Source organism: Ranitomeya imitator, chromosome 8 (assembly GCF_032444005.1).
Source record: "Ranitomeya imitator isolate aRanImi1 chromosome 8, aRanImi1.pri, whole genome shotgun sequence".
Classification (NCBI taxonomy): domain Eukaryota; kingdom Metazoa; phylum Chordata; class Amphibia; order Anura; family Dendrobatidae; genus Ranitomeya; species Ranitomeya imitator.
The window spans coordinates 96330111-96349059 of NC_091289.1; the positions used below are offsets into that span (position 1 = coordinate 96330111).

At 47.5% G+C, this 18949-nt stretch overlaps 1 long non-coding RNA gene across 2 annotated transcripts in view; it reads right to left on the bottom strand.

Annotated features, from left to right (window-relative positions):
* Positions 1–913: 913 nt before the first annotated feature.
* Positions 914–18949, bottom strand: part of LOC138647143 (uncharacterized) — a 30341-nt gene continuing 12305 nt past the window's right edge. Inside the window, exons 2-3 of one of the 2 annotated variants that reach the window (XR_011314907.1) lie at positions 2175–2283; positions 914–979 (exon numbers count right to left, since the gene is read on the bottom strand). This is a non-coding gene — a long non-coding RNA (uncharacterized lncRNA). Of the gene's footprint in view, positions 980–2174; positions 2293–18949 lie in introns of both variants that reach the window. The other variant, XR_011314906.1, reaches the window with a different exon arrangement.

The window sequence follows — 18949 nt, forward strand, 5'->3', positions numbered from 1 at the left end:
TTGGTACAGGCTGACAGGGGGCGTGACTAAGCGTGACCAGAAAGAGAGCGCAGCGCATGGGTACAGGGAGATTTGGCTGGAAGGCGGAGCGCGCTGCTGAGGAGAGAGAGCTTAAGCTTTGGGACCGTTAGGAGCAGAGATGCGCGTCCAGCCGAGAGAGAAACCTACCGCAGGGACTCTGACAAAAAACCTGCCGTGTGCAGGTTGGCTCCGAGACATCGATGTGCCAATCGCTCAATAACGGTCGGAGCTGCGTGTGTGCCACTGGACAGAGACTGAGACTTGGACTAGGTACCGCTCCTTGACCCCCTCCCGGTGCATATTCATCGAGCTTCGATTAACTTTGTCAAGACTGTCCCATAGACATTGCGGGTCACTGGAATCTCCTTACTGTGAACTCCACAGGACATTTCAAAGACTTAGCGTTACCAGTCGGGAACTGTTCATTGCCTTCTTCAGGACCACACCAGATCCACGTTGTGTCGACAGCTGTTGGTGCCATTATCTACTCTGGAACCATTCCTGTCAGGAAGACGCTTGATGGAAAAGTGACTTATTTGAAAACGACTTTCTTTGTTTTACCTACGTTGATTTTTCCCCAACCAAACTCCTGTATTCCCTATTCTGCCTGCATTTTACCTCATGTTTTCCCTATTCTGCCTGCATTTTACCTCACGTTTTCCCTATTCTACCTGCATTTACCTCACATTTTCCCTATCTCCCTGCATGGAGTAAGTCCTTATTTTATTAAAACCTGTTAACCCTTGATCTGCCTCCTGTCGGTCACTGCATCTATCATACCTGCTCACAGGTCTGTGAGGGACGGCCAGGGCCGTAGTCATGGCTGAGAGCATCGGGGCATTTGTGCCCTGACCTCCTATCGCATGAAAATAGTGTCCATTACTTTGCATACCTGTGACTCCATTTTCTATGCCGTCAGGGTCCACTCTGCTCTGCTGTAGGCTTCCTAGAGATGGCTCTGCACAAATAAAGACACAGTCCATTTCAACTTTCAATTGAACACCTTTACTGTTTTCTTTACCCAGCACATCCGTATTCTTCACATCATTTACAACAGGTTTCACATTGCACTTTGCACATTTCTTCCGCTTTCCCTGCACTTCTCTCTCTGTCATACAGCATGTACCCGAGTCAGACCATCTCACATGGTTCCTCAGCGTCCTCCCTGTTTAGCTCTGCTATGGTTAGACTTTCCCTAGTGTTTCGCCCCAGACATGAGAGTATCAGCCTCCAAAGTCAGTTGTCACATGGCAAGTGACCTGCCCATCTGTACTGTCTCTTGCGGTGACACAGCATCCTCCTGGTCTAAACTCACTGCATCTGAGAGTTCCCTCAGCCGTTTCATACCGGATCTGAGGGCATCAGCCCATGCGATAAGTTGCCACATTATGGAGCCACCTGCGTCCCCGTATTGTCACTGCTTCTGTCCTAAGCTTCTTTTCCTTCTGCTGTACTGGCCTACTACTGTTCAGGCCTGGAGCTGCGGATGCCTGGGCTTCTTCCCTTAATCAACATTGCGTGGTCACTGTTAGCATTTTGGGCACTTAAGCCCATGCGAGCTGTTTGGGCACCCTGGGCCGTCTGACCCCTATCAGGAAATCCTCCCTCTTAGCTGCAGTTGACTCCTCCTACAAATAACTATGTACACTATGGTACCCCATCTAGTGTCCCAACCAAGGAACTGCACTTCCCTATAACACATTACATGACACAATAAATACAGAGTAAAGAATGCAAAGCAATTCACATTTATACATTGCATAAACTTGAAAAGAGGAGGTGTACAAGTCAGTCCTGGTACACCCCTTACAGTGCCATGGGTCAGCTGGGGTGAATACAGTTAAGGGGGAATCTGTCAGCAGGCTTTTGATATGTAATCAGAGAGCAGCATGCTGCTTGTTGCAGTTTTAATAAGAAAAGCGCTTTATAATGATATTTTGTCCTCCTGCCATGCGTAACTTCGCCAACACCACTGATTAGCTGCTTTCTGTCAATTTGCAGTGTACACAGAAAGCTGCCAATCAGTGGTGTGGGCGGGGCTATACAAAGCTCAGCATTTCGAGAACTGATAGATTTGCAGTGGACAAAATAGTGATTTTGTTGTAACAGCCCTTTAAGCTGTCTCTGAGGGCAGAGTGTTCAGCAGTTCTCACCTCAATATAATGCAGTGCCTCCACCATAATCTTGCTGGGAGCTGTAGTAGGATACAGGAGGGTCTTCCTCTTCTGCCAGGGGTTGACTCTGAAATCCCCAGTGCACGCTCTGTACACACTCACAAGAGACGAGGTTGGAAAAATTCATAGTTTTACTTATGAAGTGGATAAATGGTGAAAATGTTAAGGGGAATACTAAGTAACAGTAAAACAAACAGTATTACACAATCTACAAGTACACAAACAATATAAGGCTTTGGAGTTACCCTGAACGTTAGGGATGATACTTCCCCTTTAAATCAGAACAAGCACACTTGTAACTAATTCTGTTGAAACTATAAATGGCTGCAGCAATGTGAAACAACAAAGTTCAATGTTGCGGCCCAGTTGCGGCGTGTGATGGTTAGTTTGCACATAATGCTATAGCAACAAGATCTCCTTCACAGCGGATGCTATTATAAATCCAGGTGTGTTGAACCAGAAGTCCCAGCAATGCTCCCTTAGGCCAGTTTCTGTCTGTTTACTTCCAGTACCGAAAAACCGGTGCCGGAGATATCCGCGATCAACGTGAGCAGAGGAGAATGATGAGAGTTATATTAAAGTCAGAATGATGACAGCAGGTGGGGGCTTTTGGGACTCTTACTCCCATCATCCAACACCTGCTGCCACTAATAACAGTGACAGCAGGAGCGGATGATCGGGGTATTCCTCAGCCGCAGCCTGCGATATAATGAAATAAATGAATGACAAACCGGTTGTGGGTTCGCCCCTATTTTTTTTGAACCAACCAGGCAAAACTCACAGCTGGGGGCTGCAGCCCCCAGCTTCCAGCTTTAGCAAGGTTGGTTATCAAGAATAAAGGGTCCCCACTCTGTTTTTTTTATTATTTAAAAAAATAATTTAAAAAAACAGCGTGGGGTTACCCCCCATTTGTGACAAACAGCCTTGCTAAAGCTCACAGCTGGAGGCTGGTATTCTCAGACTGGTAAGGGGCCATTGATATAGGCCCCCCCATCCTAAAAACAGCCGCCCGCAGCTGCCCAGAAAAGGTGCATCACTAGGGTTGAGCGACCTTGACTTTTTTAGGGTCGAGTCGGGTTTCGCGAAACCCGACTATCTCAAAAGTTGAGTCGAGTGGAATCGGTCGATTATCGCGAAAAGTCGGGGATCGACCGAAACACGAAACCCAATGCAAGTCAATGGGGGAGCATAGTCGGCAGTGAGTGGAGGCCAGGTTAACACCTACAGTGCCCATTTTAATGGCAAAAAACATACATTCTTGTTACTGAAGCTTGTCAATCTAAATTTACCTTATAATAATAGTAAGGCATTGGAAATTGGGGGTCATTTGGCTAAAGTTGTGGGGGGTAGGGCTGGTTCAAGTATTTAGTGGGCCCAGGAAATCTGGACCACGTCACGGCAGTGGAGCAGGGAGAGGTAAGTATTTCAACTTTGCAAGTGCTGTGATCCTGAGCAAGCGGGGGGGCCCACTCGTTGGCATTGGCACTGGCACAGGGCCCCTCAAAGTACGGCGGTGTGTTTGCACGGCGGGGGCGCCTTCCACCGGTAGCGACACTTTTGCGTACTATGAGGGGCCCTGTGCCAGTGACGTCGCCAACAAGTATTCCTCCCCCCACCTGATGAAGGAACCTGCACCTTCATCTGCACCTTCCTCTTTGTCCCCGTGTAAGGTGGTATGGTATGCGGGAAGGGGAACCTGACTTTCAGCAGGGTCACAATCTTGCAGTGTAGCGTGCACGGGGAATGTTGCGTTATGGGTCAATGTACCAGCAGACTCATCTATCACTGGCTGGGCAATGGGCAGGATGAGGGGGAAACAGATATGGGCCCAAAGAATAAAGTGGGCTAAATGCAGTTCAAAATTGGTAACAGGACTAACCAGGGGGCATTGCTTTGTTCAGTGGAGGACAACTGGAATGAGAGGCTGACACAGAGAGTAGGCCCAAATCAGTAAGTAGTCTAAATGCAGTTCAAAATTGGCAACAGTAGTAAACAGGCGGCACAGCTTTGTTCACTGGAGGAGAACAGCAAGGAGCGGCAGACACCGATAGAAGGCCCCAACCCAACTAGTAGGCCCACTGCAGTTTTAAAATTCCGATAGGCTGAAAACCAGATAATTGTAGGTCATTTTTTGTAAAGAGGACAGCTGTATTGAGTGGCGCAGCCAGACACTACAAGTAGGCCTTACACCACAAAGTTGGCTCGACGCAGGTTTAAAAAAGGTTACATGGGTACACGGTCTGCATTGGTGTGCTCAGTGGAAGACAATTGGAAGGAAAGACCGCAGAAAGACTTAGTAGGCGTAAAATAACAAAATAGGCTCTATGCAGTTTCGATTATGTGGCAACCTGGAGAACACCTTGGAGCGGCAGACACCGTCTCTACGACCCAGACCCAACTTGTAGGCCTAATGTAGTGTTGTTTCAACAACTACTTAAGATGAGCATGAAGATTGAAGCTATGGAGAGGCAACCTGGAGAACACCTTGGAGCGGCAGACACCGTCTCTACGACCCAGACCCAACTTGTAGGCCTAATGTAGTGTTGTTTCAACAACTACTTAAGACGAGCATGAAGATTGAAGCAATGGAGAGGCAATCTGGAGAACACCTTGGAGCGGCAGACACCGTCTCTACGACCCAGACCCAACTTGTAGGCCTAATCTAGTGTTGTTTCAACAACTACTTAAGACGAGCATGAAGATTGAAGCAATGGAGAGGCAACCTGGAGAACACCTTGGAGCGGCAGACACCGTCTCTACGACCCAGACCCAACTTGTAGGCCTAATGTAGTGTTGTTTCAACAACTACTTAAGACGAGCATGAAGATTGAAGCAATGGAGAGGCAACCTGGAGAACACCTTGGAGCAGCAGACACCGTCTCTACGACCCAGACCCAACTTGTAGGCCTAATGTATTGTTGTTTCAACAACTACTTAACACGAGCATGAAGATTGAAGCTATGGAGAGGCAACCTGGAGAACACCTTGGAGCGGCAGACACCGTTAGTAGGCCCTACCGAAGTAGTAGCCCCAATGCAATTTTCAAATTCCTATAGGCTGAAAACCAGACTATTGACGCTCAGCTTTTTTCAGAGGAGGACAGCTGTATTTAGTGGCGCAGACAGACAAAGGTAGTAGGCCTTAAACAAAAAATTTGGCTCAATGCAGTTTAAAAAAGGTTACAGGGGTACACAGGCATCATTGGTCTGGTCAGTGGAGGACAATTTCAATTATGGACCGCAGACAGACTTAGTACGCCTACAATTAAAAAAAGGTTGCTCTATGCAATTTAAAATAGGTTCCAGGGGTACACGGGCAGCCGTGGTCTGGTCAGTGGAGGAGTAGTGGAAGGAGGGACCGCAGACAGGCTTAGTAGGCCTAACATAACAAAAGTGGGCTGTAGGCATTTAATAATAGGTTCCAGGGGTACACGGGCAGCAGTGGTCTGGTCAGTGGAGGACTAGTGGAAGGAGGGACCGCAGACAGGCTTAGTTGGCCTAACATAACAAAAGTGGGCTGTAGGCACTTAAAAATAGGTTCCAGGGGTACACGGGCAGCAGTGGTCTGGTCAGTGGAGGACTAGTGGAAGGAGGAACCGCAGACAGGCTTAGTAAGCCTAACATAACAAAAGTAGGCTGTAGGCACTTTAAAATAGCTTCCAGGGGTACACGGGCAGCAGTGGTGTGGTCAGTGGAGGACTAGTGGAAGGAGGGACCGCAGACAGGCTTAGTAGACCTAACATAACAAAAGTAGGCTGTAGGCACTTTAAAATAGCTTCCAGGGGTACACGGGCAGCAGTGGTGTGGTCAGTGAAGGAAAATTTCTATAATGGACCGCAGACAGGCTTAGTAGGCCTAACATAACAAAAGTGGGCTGTAGGCACTTAAAAATAGGTTCCAGGGGTACACGGGCAGCAGTGGTCTGGTCAGTGGAGGAGTAGTGAAAGGAGGGACCGCAAACAGGCTTAGTAGGCCTAACATAACAAAAATGGGCTGTAGGCACTTTAAAATAGGTTCCAGGTGAACACAGGCAGCAGTGGTCTGGTCAGTGGAGGAGTAGTGGAAGGATGGACCGCAGACAGGCTTAGTAGGCCTAACATAACAAAAGTGGGCTGTAGGCACTTAAAAATAGGTTCCAGGGGTACACGGGCAGCAGTGGTCTGGTCAGTGGAGGACTAGTGGAAGGACGGACCGCAGACAGGCTTAGTAGACCTAACATAACAAAAGTAGGCTGTAGGCACTTTAAAATAGCTTCCAGGGGTACACGGGCAGCAGTGGTGTGGTCAGTGGAGCACTAGTGGAAGGAGGGACCGCAGACAGGCTTAGTAGACCTAACATAACAAAAGTAGGCTGTAGGCACTTTTAAATAGGTTCCAGGGGTACACGGGCAGCATTGGTCTGGTCAGTGGAGGACTATTGGATAGAGGGACCGCCGACAGGCTTAGTAGGCCTAAATAACAAAAGTAGGCTGTAGGCACTTTAAAATAGGTTCCAGGGGTACACGGGCAGCAGTGGTCTGGTCAGTGGAGGAGTAGTGGAAGGAGGGACCGCAGACAGGCTTAGTAGGCCTAACATAACAAAAGTGGGCTGTAGGCACTTTAAAATAGGTTCCAGGGGTACACGGGCAGCAGTGGTCTGGTCAGTGGAGAAGTAGTGGAAGGAGGGACCGCAGACAGGCTTAGTAGGCCTAACATAACAAAAGTGGGCTGTAGGCACTTAAAAATAGGTTCCAGGGGTACACGGGTAGCAGTGGTCTGGTCAGTGGACGACTATTGGAAGGAGGGACCGCAGACAGGCTTAGTAGGCCTAACATAACAAAAGTAGGCTGTAGGCACTTTAAAATAGGTTCCAGGGGTACACGGGCAGCAGTGGTCTGGTCAGTGGAGGAGTAGTGGAAGGAGGGACCGCAGACAGGCTTAGTAAGCCTAACATAACAAAAGTGGGCTGTAGGCACTTAAAAATAGGTTCCAGGAGTACACGGGCAGCAGTGGTCTGGTCAGTGGAGGACTAGTGGAAGGAGGGACCGCAGACAGGCTTAGTAGACCTAACATAACAAAAGTAGGCTGTAGGCACTTTAAAATAGCTTCCAGGGGTACACGGGCAGCAGTGGTGTGGTCAGTGAAGGAAAATTTCTATAATGGACCGCAGACAGGCTTAGTAGGCCTAACATAACAAAAGTGGGCTGTAGGCACTTAAAAATAGGTTCCAGGGGTACAAGGGCAGCAGTGGTCTGGTAAGTGGAGGAGTAGTGGAAGGAGGGACCGCAGACAGGCTTAGTAGGCCTAACATAACAAAAATGGGCTGTAGGCACTTTAAAATAGGTTCCAGGGGTACACGGGCAGCAGTGGTGTGGTCAGTGGAGCACTAGTGGAAGGATGGACCGCAGACAGGCTTAGTAGGCCTAACATAACAAAAGTGGGCTGTAGGCACTTAAAAATAGGTTCCAGGGGTACACGGGCAGCAGTGGTCTGGTCAGTGGAGGACTAGTGGAAGGACGGACCGCAGACAGGCTTAGTAGACCTAACATAACAAAAGTAGGCTGTAGGCACTTTAAAATAGCTTCCAGGGGTACACGGGCAGCATTGGTCTGGTCAGTGGAGGACTATTGGATAGAGGGACCGCAGACAGGCTTAGTAGGCCTAAATAACAAAAGTAGGCTGTAGGCACTTTAAAATAGGTTCCAGGGGTACACGGGCAGCAGTGGTCTGGTCAGTGGAGGAGTAGTGGAAGGAGGGACCGCAGACAGGCTTAGTAGGCCTAACATAACAAAAGTGGGCTGTAGGCACTTTAAAATAGGTTCCAGGGGTACACGGGCAGCAGTGGTCTGGTCAGTGGAGGAGTAGTGGAAGGAGGGACCGCAGACAGGCTTAGTAGGCCTAACATAACAAAAGTGGGCTGTAGGCACTTAATAATAGGTTCCAGGGGTACACGGGCAGCAGTGGTCTGGTCAGTGGAGGACTAGTGGAAGGAGGGACCGCAGACAGGCTTAGTTGGCCTAACATAACAAAAGTGGGCTGTAGGCACTTAAAAATAGGTTCCAGGGGTACACGGGCAGCAGTGGTCTGGTCAGTGGAGGACTAGTGGAAGGAGGAACCGCAGACAGGCTTAGTAAGCCTAACATAACAAAAGTAGGCTGTAGGCACTTTAAAATAGCTTCCAGGGGTACACGGGCAGCAGTGGTGTGGTCAGTGAAGGACAATTTCTATAATGGACCGCAGACAGGCTTAGTAGGCCTAACATAACAAAAGTGGGCTGTAGGCACTTAAAAATAGGTTCCAGGGGTACAGGGGCAGCAGTGGTCTGGTCAGTGGAGGAGTAGTGGAAGGAGGGACCGCAGACAGGCTTAGTAGGCCTAACATAACAAAAGTAGGCTGTAGGCACTTTTAAATAGGTTCCAGGGGTACACGGGCATCATTGGTCTGGTCAGTGGAGGACTATGGGATAGAGGGACCGCAGACAGGCTTAGTAGGCCTAACATAACAAAAGTAGGCTGTAGGCACTTTAAAATAGGTTCCAGGGGTACACGGGCAGCAGTGGTCTGGTCAGTGGAGGAGTAGTGGAAGGAGGGACCGCAGACAGGCTTAGTAGGCCTAACATAACAAAAGTGGGCTGTAGGCACTTTAAAATAGGTTCCAGGGGTACACGGGCAGCAGTGGTCTGGTGAGTGGAGGAGTAGTGGAAGGAGGGACCGCAGACAGGCTTAGTAGGCCTAACATGACAAAAGTGGGCTGTAGGCACTTAAAAATAGGTTCCAGGGGTACACGGGCAGCAGTGGTCTGGTCAGTGGAGGACTAGTGGAAGGAGGGACCGCAGACAGGCTTAGTAGGCCTAACATAACAAAAGTGGGCTGTAGGCACTTAAAAATAGGTTCCAGGAGTACACGGGCAGCAGTGGTCTGGTCAGTGGAGGACTAGTGGAAGGAGGGACCGCAGACAGGCTTAGTAGACCTAACATAACAAAAGTGGGCTGTAGACACTTGGAATTATCTTGCAGGGGTACACAGGCAGCATTTGTGTTGTCAGCGGAGGCCGATTGTAATGAGTGTCTGACAGTTAGTACTCACAAAAAATAAATAGATGTTAATGTCTCACAATACAACAAAACCAAAACACAAAAGGGTGGCATACTTAGGTACAGGGGTGGGCTCCTCTGCTGAGTTTCAGACCTAGTAATTTGGCGCTAAGTATTTACTGGTGTAAATTTAGGACACTGCCCCTGACTATTTTAAGTAGCATCATACATGTCAACACATTGGTATTGTCAGTGCCAGGCATTGAAGGATGTCGGCGCATAGACTAAACATTGGTGGAGCTGTGAGAGATAATTTTGCAAGTGGTAGAGCACTGTTTGAGCTGGGGGGATGAACTCTCTTGTGGCCGGCGGTACAGGCCCAGGGCCCCTCATGTTACAACGGTGTGTTTGACGTTGGGTGCGCACCACCACCGCCAGAGACACTTTATTGTACTATGAGGGACCCAGTGGCAGTGCCGTCGACCAAAAGCGTGCACACCAACCTCTTCAGACAAACGGCACTCTCACGGGTGCTTGCGCCAAGTGGCGAGACCACGGCCCCGTGGGGGGAGTTTGGCCATTTAGGGAGGTGTAAACATGTCGTATGCTGGACAAACAGCTGCTGCAAATTACGAGATTGGAAAAGGCAGTCAGAGCAGTCCACAAGCAAGACCTTTTCATAGGAAAGCTAGGTGTCAGCCGGGAAAGGTGGGGCAAAAGAATTCGAAATCCAGTAGTGGTTCATTTTAATGAAGGTTAGATCATCAACATTTTGGGTAGCCAGACGAGTCCTTTTTTCGGTTAATATTGAACCAGCAGCACTGAATACTCTTTCTGATAGCACACTAGCTGCTGGGCAAGCAAGCTCCTGCAATGCATATTCTGCCAATTCTGGCCAGGTGTCTAATTTGGATGCCCAGTAATCAAATGGGAATGACGGTTGAGGGAGAACGTCGATAAGGGATGAAAAATAGTTAGTAACCATACTGGACAAATGTTGTCTCCTGTCACTTTGAATTGATGCTGCAGTACCTGTCCTGTCTGCGGTCATAGCAAAATCACTCCACAACCTGGTCAGAAAACCCCTCTGTCCAACGCCACTTCTGATTTGTGCACCTCTAACACCTCTGGCCTGCTGCCCCCTGCAGCTCATGTGATAACGATCACCGGTGCTGTGTGCTGGGAATGCCTGAATCAAACGGTCAACAAGAGTTGATTGTTTGGTTGCTAATATTTGTTCCAGGTTCTCATGTGGCATAATATTTTGCAATTTGCCTTTATAGCGAGGATCAAGGAGGCAGGCCAACCAGTAATCGTCATCGGCCGTCATTTTACAAATGTGTGTGTCCCTTTTGAGGATACATAAGGCATAATCCGCCATGTGGGCCAAAGTTCCAGTTGTCAAATCTGCGGTTGTGCTGGGTTGAGGGGCAGTTTCAGGCAAATCTACGTCACTTGTCTCCCTAAAAAAACCTGACCCCGGCCTTGCAACGCCACCAGTTGCTATTGGCCCCGGAGAAGCTTCCTCATTAAAAAAATACTCATCCCCATCATCCTCCTCGTCCTCCTCCTCCTCCTGTTCGCCCGCTACCTCGTCCTGTACACTGCCCTGACCAGACAATGGCTGACTATCATCAAGGCTTTCCTCTTCCTCTGCTGCAGACGCCTGCTCCTTTATGTGCGTCAAACTTTGCATCAGCAGACGCATTAGGGGGATGCTCATGCTTATTATGGCGTTGTCTGCACTTACCAGCCGTGTGCATTCCTCAAAACACTGAAGGAGTTGACACATGTCTTGTACCTTCGACCACTGCACACCTGACAACTCCATGTCTGCCATCCTACTGCCTGCCCGTGTATGTGTATCCTCCCACAAAAACATAACAGCACGCCTCTGTTCGCACAGTCTCTGAAGCATGTGCAGTGTTGAGTTCCACCTTGTTGCAACGTCGATGATTAGGCGATGCTGGGGAAGGTTCAAAGACCGCTGATAGGTCTGCATACGGCTGGAGTGCACGGGCGAACGGCAGATATGCGAGCAAAGTCCGCGCTCTTTGAGGAGCAGGTCGGATAACCCCGGATAACTTTTCAGGAAGCACTGCACCACCAGGTTTAAGGTGTGAGCCAGGCAAGGAATGTGTTTCAGTTGGGAAAGGGAGATTGCAGCCATGAAATTCCTTCCGTTATCCCTCACTGCCTTGCCTGCCTCAAGATCTACAGTGCCCAGCCACGACTGCGTTTCTTTCTGCAAGAACTCGGACAGAACTTCCGCGGTGTGTCTGTTGTCACCCAAACACTTCATAGCCAATACAGCCTGCTGACGCTTGCCAGTAGCTGCCCCATAATGGGACACCTGGTGTGCAACAGTGGCAGCTGCGGATGGAGTGGCTGTGCGACTGCGGTCTGTGGACGAGCTCTCGCTTCTGCAGTAGGACGAGGAGGAGGAGGAGGGGGTGCGAACGGCTACAGCCAACTGTTTCCTAGACCGTGGGCTAGGCAGAACGGTCCCAAAATTGCTGTCCTCTGTGGACCCTGCATCCACCTCATTCACCCAGTGTGCCGTGATGGACACATAACGTCCCTGGCCATGCCTACTGGTCCATGCATCTGTTGTCAGGTGCACCTTTGTACTCACAGATTGCCTGAGTGCATGGACGATACGCTCTTTAACATGCTGGTGGAGGGCTGGAATGGCTTTTCTCGAAAAGATGTGTCGACTGGGTAGCTCGTAGCGTGGTACAGTGTAGTCCATCAGGGCTTTGAAAGCTTCGCTTTCAACTAACCGGTAGGGCATCATCTCTAACGAGATTAGTCTAGCTATGTGGGCGTTCAAACCCTGTGTACGCGGATTCGAGGCCAAGTACTTCCTTTTTCTAACGAGAGTCTCATGTAGGGTGAGCTGGACTGGAGAGCTGGAGATCGTGGAACTAGCGGGGGTGCCGGTGGACATGGCAGACTGAGAGATGGTTGGAGACGGTATTCTTGCCGGTGCCCTACATGCAGTGTTTCCAACTACGAAACTGTTGATTCCCTGACCCTGACTGCTTTGGCCTGGCAACGAAACCTGCACAGATACTGCAGGTGGTGCAGAAAATGGTGGCCTTACAGTGACGGAAGGGATGTAGCGTTGCTGACTAGCTTCATTGGCCGAGGGTGCTACAACCTTAAGGGACGTTTGGTAGTTAGTCCAGTCTTGCAAATGCATGGTGGTTAAATGTCTATGCATGCAACTTGTATTTAGACTTTTCAGATTCTGACCTCTGCTTAAGGTAGTTGAACATTTTTGACAGATGACTTTGCGCTGATCAATTGGATGTTGTTTAAAAAAATGCCAGACTGCACTCTTTCTAGCATCGGATACCTTTTCAGGCATTGCAGACTGAGCTTTAACTGGATGGCCATGCTGTCCTCCAACAGGTTTTGGCTTTGCCACGCGTTTTGGGCCAGATACGGGCCCGGCAGATGGAACCTGTTGCGATGTTGATGCCTGCTGCGGCCCCTCCTCCTCCGCTTCAGAACTACTGCCGCCTGCACCCTGTTCCCCCAATGGCTGCCAATCGGGGTCAACAACTGGGTCATCTAGGACCTCCTCTTCTATCTCGTGTGCAACTTCGTCTGTGTCACTGTGTAAGACGGTGGTATAGCGTTCGTGACGGGGCACCATAGTCTCATCAGGGTCTGATTCTGAATCAGTACACTGCGAGGGCAATGTTGTGGTCTGAGTCAAAGGAACAGCATAGTAATCTGGCTGTGGCTGTGCATCAGTGCACTCCATGTCCGATTCAACTTGTAATGGGCATGGCCTGTTAACTGTTTCACTTTCTAACCCAGGAACGGTATGTGTAAAGAGCTCCATGGAGTAACCCGTTGTGTCGCCTGATGCATCCTTCTCTGTTGTTGTTTTTGCTGAAGAGGACAAGGAAGCGACTTGTCCCTGACCGTGAACATCCACTAACGACGCGCTGCTTTTACATTTACCAGTTTCAGAAGAGGAGGCAAAAGAGCTAGAGGCTGAGTCAGCAAGGTAAGCCAAAACTTGCTCTTGCTGCTCCGGCTTTAAAAGCGGTTTTCCTACTCCCAGAAAAGGGAGCGTTCGAGGCCTTGTGTAGCCAGACGACGAACCTGGCTCCACAGCTCGAGACTTAGGTGCTATATTGTTTTTCCCACGACCACCTGATGCTCCACCACCACTACCATCATTACCAGCTGGCTATGAACGCCCACGGCCACGACCTCTTCCACCAGACTTCATCATTGTTTTAAAAACGTAACCAAAGTAACGGTATTTGTTACTGTAAAACAACTTACAAGGTGAACTCAAACTTCTGTAGGATTTAGATATCCCTTTATAGGTGGGTGAGACTGCAAGGAAAATCAGGCACAATGTTACACACTCGGTTTTCTGTGGCACCAAATGAGAGAGATGCCACACACGCAGGACTGTCACTCAAGCACAAATGCCAATATTAATCTCCCACTATTTATTTTTTTTCAGGGAGAATTTAAAAACAAAAAAAAAAAACAAAAAACTGACACTAGGCTTTCTGTGGCCCACTATTTGAGAGAGATGGCACACACGACTGGCACAGAAGCACAAAGGCCAATATTAATCTCCCACTATTTTTTTTTTTCAGGGAGAATTTAAAAACCAAAATAACCCAAAACAGACACTAGGCTTTCTGTGGCCCACTATTTGAGAGAGATGGCACACACAGGACTGGCACAGAAGCACAAAGGCCAATATAAATCTCCGACTATTTATTTTTTTTCAGGGAGAATTTAAAAACCAAAATAACCCAAAACAGACACTAGGCTTTCTGTGGCCCACTATTTGAGAGAGATGGCACACACAGGACTGGCACAGAAGCACAAAGGCCAATATTAATCTCCCACTATTTATTTTTTTTCAGGGAGAATTTAAAAACCAAAATAACCCAAAACAGACACTAGGCTTTCTGTGGCCCACTATTTGAGAGAGATGGCACACACAGGACTGGCACAGAAGCAGAAAGGCCAATATTAATCTCCCACTATTTATTTTTTTTCAGGGAGAATTTAAAAACCAAAATAACCCAAAACAGACACTAGGCTTTCTGTGGCCCACTATTTGAGAAAGATGGCACACACGACTGGCACAGAAGCACAAAGGCCAATATTAATCTCCCACTGTTTATTTTTTTTTCAGGGCGAATTTAAAAACCAAAATAAAAAAAAAAACAGACGCTAGGCTTTCTGTGGCCCACGATTTGAGAGAGATGGCACAAACGACTGGCACAGAAGCACAAAGGCCAATATTAATCTCCCACTATTTATTTTTTTTCAGGGAGAATTTAAAAACCAAAATAACCCAAAACAGACACTAGGCTTTCTGTGGCCCACTATTTGAGAGAGATGGCACACACAGGACTGGCACAGAAGCACAAAGGCCAATATTAATCTCCCACTGTTTATTTTTTTTTCAGGGCGAATTTAAAAACCAAAATAAAAAAAACAGACACTAGGCTTCCTGTGGCCCACAATTTGAGAGAGATGGCACACACGACTGGCACAGAAGCACAAAGGCCAATATTAATCTCCCACTGTTTATTTTTTTTTTCAGGGCGAATTTAAAAACCAAAATAAAAAAAAAACAGACACTAGGCTTTTTGTGGCCCACAATTTGAGAGAGATGGCACACACGACTGGCACAGAAGCACAAAGGCCAATATTAATCTCCCACTATTTATTTTTTTTCAGGGCGAATTTAAAAACCAAAATAAAAAAAACAGACACTAGGCTTTCTGTGGCCCACAATTTGAGAGAGATGGCACACACAGGACTGGCACAGAAGCACAAAGGCCAATATTAATCTCCTAGTATTTATTTTTTTTCAGGGAGAATTTAAAAACCAAAATAAAAAAAAAACCAGACACTAGGCTTTCTGTGGCCCACTATTTGAGAGAGATGGCACACACAGGACTGGCACAGAAGCACAAAGGCCAATATTAATCTCCCACTATTTATTGTTTCTTCAAGGAGAATTTAAAAACCAAAAAAAAAAAAAAACCAGACACTAGGCTTTCTCTGGCCCACAATTTGAGAGAGATGGCACACACAGGACTGGCACAGAAGCACAAAGGCCAATATTAATCTCCCACTATTTTTTTTTTCAGGGAGAATTTAAAAACCAAAATAACCAAAAACAGACACTAGGCTTTCTGTGGCCCACTATTTGAGAGAGATGGCACACACAGGACTGGCACAGAAGCACAAAGGCCAATATTAATCTCCCACTATTTTTTTTTTCAGGGAGAATTTAAAAACCAAAATAACCAAAAACAGACACTAGGCTTTCTGTGGCCCACTATTTGAGAGAGATGGCACACACAGGACTGGCACAGAAGCACAAAGGCCAATATTAATCTCCCACTGTTTATTTTTTTTTCAGGGCGAATTTAAAAACCAAAATAAAAAAAACAGACACTAGGCTTCCTGTGGCCCACAATTTGAGAGAGATGGCACACACGACTGGCACAGAAGCACAAAGGCCAATATTAATCTCCCACTGTTTATTTTTTTTTTCAGGGCGAATTTAAAAACCAAAATAAAAAAAAAACAGACACTAGGCTTTTTGTGGCCCACAATTTGAGAGAGATGGCACACACGACTGGCACAGAAGCACAAAGGCCAATATTAATCTCCCACTATTTATTTTTTTTCAGGGCGAATTTAAAAACCAAAATAAAAAAAACAGACACTAGGCTTTCTGTGGCCCACAATTTGAGAGAGATGGCACACACAGGACTGGCACAGAAGCACAAAGGCCAATATTAATCTCCTAGTATTTATTTTTTTTCAGGGAGAATTTAAAAACCAAAATAAAAAAAAAACCAGACACTAGGCTTTCTGTGGCCCACTATTTGAGAGAGATGGCACACACAGGACTGGCACAGAAGCACAAAGGCCAATATTAATCTCCCACTATTTATTGTTTCTTCAAGGAGAATTTAAAAACCAAAAAAAAAAAAAAACAGACACTAGGCTTTCTCTGGCCCACAATTTGAGAGAGATGGCACACACAGGACTGGCACAGAAGCACAAAGGCCAATATTAATCTCCCACTATTTTTTTTTTCAGGGAGAATTTAAAAACCAAAATAACCAAAAACAGACACTAGGCTTTCTGTGGCCCACTATTTGAGGGAGATGGCACACACAGGACTGGCACAGAAGCACAAAGGCCAATATTAATCTCCCACTATTTATTTTATTTCAGGGAGAATTTAAAAACAAACAAAAAAAAAACAGACACTAGGCTTTCTGTGGCCCACAATTTGAGAGAGATCGCACGCACGACTGGCACAGAAGCACAAAGGCCAAGATTAATCTCCCACTATTTATTTTTTTTCAGGGAGAATTTAAAAAACAAAAAAAAACAAACAAAAAAAAAACTAGGCTTTCTGTGGCCCACAATTTGAGAGAGATGGCACACACAGGACTGGCACTCTAGCAGAAATGCCAATCTTAATCTCCCACTACTTTTTTAGGTTAGGGAGAATTGCCAAGAAATCAGGGCCAGTATTACACACTAGGCTTTCTGTGCCCCAAAATTGGAGAGAGATGGCACACACAGGACTGGCACTCTAGCAGAAATGCCAATCTTAATCTCCCACTACTTTTTTGGGTTAGGGAGAATTGCAAAGAAATCAGGGCCTGTATTACACACTAGGCTTTCTGTGCCCCAAAATTGGAGAGAGATGGCACACACAGGACTGGCACTCTAGCAGAAATGCCAATCTTAATCTCCCACTATTTTTTTTTTTAGGGAGAATTAAAAAAAAAAAAAAAAAAAAAAAAAGATTATAGACACTAGGCTTGCTGTGCCCCACAATTGGAGAGAGATGGCACACACGACTGGCACTCAAGCACAAATGCCAAGATTAATCTCCCACTATTTATTTTTTTTCAGGGAGAATTAAAAAAAAAACAAAAAAACAGGGACTGTCCTACAATTACTATCTCCCTGCAGTAATCTCAGCCAGGTATGGCAGGCAGCAATAACAAGGAGTGGACTGCTGCACAAATTACATCAAAAGTGTGGACAAACAAACAAGATAGCTGTGCAGAAAGGAAGGAACAACAGGATTTGTGCTTTGAAAAAAGCAGTTGGTTTGCACAGTGGCGTACACACAGCAATGCAGCTATCAGGGAGCCTTCTAGGGCAGCCCAATGAGCTACAGCGCTGAGGAAAAAAAATGTAGCTTCCACTGTCCCTGCAAACAAAAGGTGGTGTTGGACAGTGGAAATCGCTACAGCACAAGCGGTTTGGGGGTTAATGGACCCTGCCTAACGCTATCCCTGCTTCTGACGAAGCGGCAGCAACCTCTCCCTATGCTCAGATCAGCAGCAGTAATATGGCGGTCGGCGGGAACGCCCCTTTATAGCCCCTGTGACGCCGCAGAAAGCAAGCCAATCACTGCAATGCCCTTCTGTAAGATGGTGGGGACCAGGACCTATGTCATCACGCTGCCCACACTCTGCGTCCACCTTCATTGGCTGAGAAATGGCGCTTTTTGCGTCATTGAAACGCGACTTTGGCGCGAAAGTCGCGTACCGCATGGCCGACCCCACACAGGGATCGGGTCGGGTTTCATGAAACCCGACTTTGCCAAAAGTCAGCGACTTTTGAAAATGAACGATCTGTTTCGCTCAACCCTACGCATCACATCTACCCAGAAATTCAGACTTCAGCCTAAGAGAGGTATTCACACTAGACACGTAGGTTCCCAGCAGTTTTGACACCGCCTTGTCGTTGGCTGCTGGGCATGCATGAATTGGCCAAATTATATGCTCAATTTCTTCCTATTATACAGAGCAGTATTGCTGTTTATGTTTCCTATATTTCATATTTACATGCTTTAGCACTACAGACTGCAACTTCTTTTGTTTATTGGACCAGCTGTAAGACAAATGAGCCTGGCAGATGCAAGCTGGAGTGGCTGAGGAACAGGAGAGCACTGGCAGGTGCAGACTGGACCAGGTGTCAGACAGATGGGCATGGCAGGTGCGGGCTGGATCGGTTGTTGAACTGATGGGCACTGGCAGGTACGGGCTGGACCGTGTTTTAGACAGACTAGCATGAGCAGGTGCAATCTGGACTGGGTGCTGAACAAATGGGCACTGGCAGGTGGGGGATGGATCAGGTGTTAGACAGAGGAGCACTGGCAGGCTGAACCGGCTTATGGACAGAATAGCACAAACAGGTACGAGCAGACGGGTACAGGGTAGACAAGCAGATGGGTGGACCTGGGGAACCTGATAGCTAGCAAGTATGCTAGGCAAACTAGCAACATTGTTCAGGCATCTCCATATGGGAAGAGGCACCTTAAATAGAAGGTGTTGCCCATCTACTGGCTGGGGACACCTCAGGGCGACATGCACTAAGCATAGTGCCCGGGTCTGCAACTGAACCTTAAGGGACACCAACACATAGGGGTTGAGATGAGGAGGTTGTGTGTGAGTGGGAGACACTGAATGTCCTGTCTGTTAGATCATAGGAGATCCAACAAAGGGCAAAGTCTGTAATCCCAAGAGATCAGAAAGTCTGAAGTAAGAGCGAATGGTCCACTGTGTAAAAGGCAGATGCCAGGTCCAGGTGGAGGAGGACAAACTATCATTGCTTGGATTTGACTGTTAGTAGCTCTTTAGTGTCTTTAGTCAGGGCAGATTCAGTGGAATGGGGTGGTCAGAAGCCAGATTGTAACCG